This window comes from Vombatus ursinus, unplaced genomic scaffold (genome assembly GCF_900497805.2).
Source record: "Vombatus ursinus unplaced genomic scaffold, bare-nosed wombat genome assembly UNPS02014794.1, whole genome shotgun sequence".
Lineage (NCBI taxonomy): Eukaryota > Metazoa > Chordata > Mammalia > Diprotodontia > Vombatidae > Vombatus > Vombatus ursinus.
The window spans coordinates 7,003,503-7,007,946 of NW_020954572.1; the positions used below are offsets into that span (position 1 = coordinate 7,003,503).

At 35.9% G+C, this 4,444-nt stretch overlaps 1 pseudogene; it reads right to left on the reverse strand.

Annotated features, from left to right (window-relative positions):
* Window positions 1-208: 208 nt before the first annotated feature.
* On the reverse strand, window positions 209-2,225 carry LOC114048990 (annotated as a pseudogene).
* Between the last annotated feature and the right edge of the window lie 2,219 nt (window positions 2,226-4,444).

Sequence of the window (4,444 nt, forward strand, 5' to 3'; positions counted from 1 at the left end):
TTCTTCTTCTTCTTCTTCTTCTTCTTCTTCTTCTTCTTCTTCTTCTTTTCATGGTGCCAATTTTAAATAGATTTTATTTTCCAGGACAAGAATTGCATTTCTACTTGTTTACACTACTGATAATGTGCAATGTTGTTCACTTCCCTCCCTCTGCACATATTCAAGTATTCAGAATTCCTAGATTTACACAGTAACTTAAATGTTACTTTTAAACTGCTGCTGCCTTGGCCACAAATTTGAATTCTTCAATTTTTGGAAAACTACATGGAATGCTTTTTCTTCTGGTGCATTTAGTGACCTCTTCTATGGTGGGTCCAGAAGAAATACATCCAGATGGGGCTGCTCCATCCCCTGATAAACCACCAGGCATGCCTTCTGGCATGCCCCTGCACCCTGGTACAGCTTAGGAGTGATGGGATTGCATACCTTCTCCAATTCTTTCTTCTGATGCTTAAATTTTTTCTTCTCAGTAGTCTGGTTGTTATTCAGGTGATTAATTATTTATTACATTTGTCAAGGATCTTGTCTTCATCATCTTCAAGTTTGTCTTCATCACCAATTTTGTCTTGCAGTTTTTCATCCTCTATGGTAGCCTTCATGTTGAAAGAATAAGATTCAAGAGAATTCTTAGAAGACACCTTGTCTCTCTGTTTCTCGTTCTCAGCCTTGTATTTCTCAGCCTCCTGGGCCATATGCGCAATGTCTTCTTTGCTTAGATGGTCTTTATCATTGGTGATGGTGATCTTGTTTTCATTGCCTGTGTTGTTATCCATAGCAGAAACACTAAGGTTGCCATTTGCATCAATGCCAAATGTAACTTCAATCTGAGGAAAACCCCTGGGTGTTGGGGGGATTCCTGCAAGCTCAATCTTGTCAAACTGGTTGTTATCCTTTATCATTGCTTTTTCACTTTCATAAATCTGAATAAACACACCAGGCTGATTGTCTAAATAGGTGGTAAAGTTCTGTGTGTGCTTGGTGGGGATGATTTTATTACATTTGAACAGAACTGTCATAACCCTACTAGTAGTTTCAATTCCAGGGGAAAGAGGAGTGACATACAACAGCAGCAAGTCCTGCACATTCTCAGATTTATCTCCAGACAAAATAGCAACTGCACCAGAGACAACATCCTTATCAAGATTGATACTCTTGTTGAGCTCCTTGTCACTGAAGAAGTGTTGCAGAAGCTTCTGGATTTTGGAGATGTGAGTGGAGCCACTCACCAGGACAATATCATAAATCTATGATTTATCTAGATTAGCATCTCTTAAGGCCTTTTCCACAGGGTCCATTTTACCATGGAAGAGATCAGCATTCAACTCTTCCAAATGGGTTCGAGTGATTAATAGATAGAAGTCGATACTTTCACAGAGGGAATTAATCTCAATACTGGCCTGGATACTGGAAGAGAGGATACTTTGCATGTTCACAAGCAGGGCACAGAAGGCAAATAGCCCTCTTGTTCTCACTGATGTCCTTCTTGTGTTTTCACTTGAACTTGGAATGAAATCATTGACCATGTCAAAGTCCTCCCCTCCTAAGTGGGTGTCCTGAGAGCTGGATTTGACCTCAAAGATGTCATCTTTAATGGTAAGAATGGAGATATCAAAAGTACCACCTCCAAGGTCAAAGATCAACACATTTCTCTCATCACCAACATTTTTGTTCAAGCCGTAAACAATAGCAGCAGCAGTTGGTTCATTGATGATTCAGAGTACATTGAGACCAGCAATGGTTCCAGTATCTTTGGCGGTGTGACATTGGGAATCATTGAAATAGGCTGGTAGTGTAACCACAGCATTTGTAACAGTCTTCCCAAGGTAAACTTCAGTGATTCCTTTCATCTTGGTCAAGACTATAGAAGGTACTTCTTATGGACAGAAACTTCTGGTTTCTCTTTGCTACACCACTTGGACCTTAAGCCTGCTTATATCACTCATCACTGTGACAGGCCAATGCTTCATGTCTGACTGTGCAACTGTGTCATAAAATCTGTGACTAAACAGATATTTGACATCAAAAAATGTGTTGGTGGGGTTCATTGCAACTTGATTCTTTGTTTCATCACAGATTAAACATTTTGTGTCAGTGAAGGTGACATAGTTTGGGGTGGTCATGTCTCCTTGATTGTTAGTAATCATCTCCACTTTCTCATGTTAGGAGACTCCTGCACAGGAATAAGTGGTGCCAATAACAGTAACAATTGAGGGTCCTTTCAACATGGTTTCTGAGGAGTCAAAGTTTGTAGCTGACCACTATGGAGGAAAAAGGGGTACTGCTGCACTGAGTAGTGCCCAAATAGTCTTAATGCACAGCTCTGACTGATATTCCATACTAAAACCCTTTTGCATTTTTTAAATTTCCTTTAGGACAAAATACAAACCCTTTATATATATTATATATATATATATTTAATATGCTTTAAAATCTGACTCCAATATATCTTTCTAACCCTTTCATATTAGTCTTATTCATGCATTCTATGTTTCAATCAAATTGGAGCTGCTGGTTAGTCCTAGATTTTAGCTGGCAATCCCTGGCATCTGTGTATTTGTGTAAGTTATCTATGCCTGGGTTGAATTCCTTTTTTTTTTAAGGTTTTTTTAAAAATTTTAAACTTAAATACTAAAACAAATATACAGTAAGAAAAGAAAAAAGAAACATAATATAAACTTAAACATTGAAACCTAAATACAAAATAAGAAAAGAAAAAGACATGTCATATACACAACAGAATGTAAGAGAAGATTCAAAATATACAGCAATAAATTTCTATTTCAAGAAAACCTAGATAATGAATGCTACTACTATGCATTGTGTTGAGAGCTGTCCATCTTTTCTTTGCTTCCTTGTAAGTTTTCTTTTGTTCTTTGCTGTACATTTTTTATTTTGTTCTTTCCTCCCCCTTCCTTTCCCTCCCCTCCCAGAAGACTACAATTAAGCATAGATATATTTATATACAGATGTATACATACACATGTACATACATACATAGACATATACTTTCTTAATAAATTCTACTCCTGATCTTTATTTTATGCTTGTGTCTATCTCTTATTTCCTACCTCTCCTGACTCCTCTACTTTGCTTCTACCTGCTACCTTGCCTTCCTGTTACTTAACCTACTTCTGTCCAAGGATCCCTCCCTTATCCTCCCATTCCTATTAATCTAAACACCCTTCTACACCCCCTTTTAACCTATTCCCTTACCCTCCCTTATCCTTCACCCCCCCATCCCCTTAGCATTTTATGTCTTTCTGAATGTAGATTTTTATACATACATATATGCATATATGTATGTGTATGTATATATGTATGTATGTATGTATGTATTATTCCCTCTTGAACCCATTCCCAATGAAAGTAGGTTTACAGACCTACCAGACCTCCTCTCCTATCTGATCCCTCTATTGATTCTTCCTCTTTGCACCTCATTTGTATAACATATTCCTCTTTTTAGGTGTTCCTAAACAGTTTTACTTTTTAAAATCATGTTATACTCAGGTCTACCCCAATCTTTCTTATGAACTATAAAATTACTAATAACAACCTTAGACATACATTTTATATTTTACATACTTAAACAGTCTGTCCTTATTGAGTTTCTTGTAATTAGTCTTTGGTATGTACCTTATATTTTTCTTGGCTCTTGTATGTCAAATCTTCTATTAAATTCAGGTTTTTTTTTTAACAAAATCCTGAAAGTCTGACAATTCATTAAATATCCATTTTATTTCCATCCAGGATTATGCTTAGCTTTGTTGACTATGATATTTTTTGACTAGAACCCCAGTTCTTTTGCTCTTTGATACATAGTGTTCCAAGACCTGTGGTCTTTTAGTGTCACCAGTACTAGGTCTTGTGTGACTCTAATTGTGGCACTGCCATACTTAATTTTTTTTCTTGTTGCTAATAATATTCTATCCTTGAGGGGGGGTTTGGAATTTGAGTATGATATTTCTGTGGGTTGTCCCTATGGGATCACTTTCAAGTGGAGATTGGTGAATTTTTTCTATTTCTACTTTCTCTTCTTGTTCTAGTGCTTCAGGACAATTTTCTTTAATTATTTCTTGTATTATTGTATCAAGATTCTTTTTGCATCATAGCTTTCAAGTAGTCTGATTATTCTTATGTTTTTTCTTTTTGATCTGTTCACCAAATGACTTGTTCTTCCTATGAGATGTTTCACATTCTCTTCTATTTTTTCATCCTTTGAATTTGTTTTATCATTTCTTCATCTCTTATAACTTCACTGGCTTCCCCTTGACAAATTCTGATTTTTGAAGTTGTTTTCTTCTTTAAGATTCTGGATCTCCTTTTCTAATTGGTTAACTTTTTTTTCATAATCTTCTTGTTTTTCTTGAGTTGCTCTTATTTATTTATTTTTAGTTTTTCCTCAATCTCTTTCATTTGATTTTTAAAGTCTTTTTAAAGTTCTTCT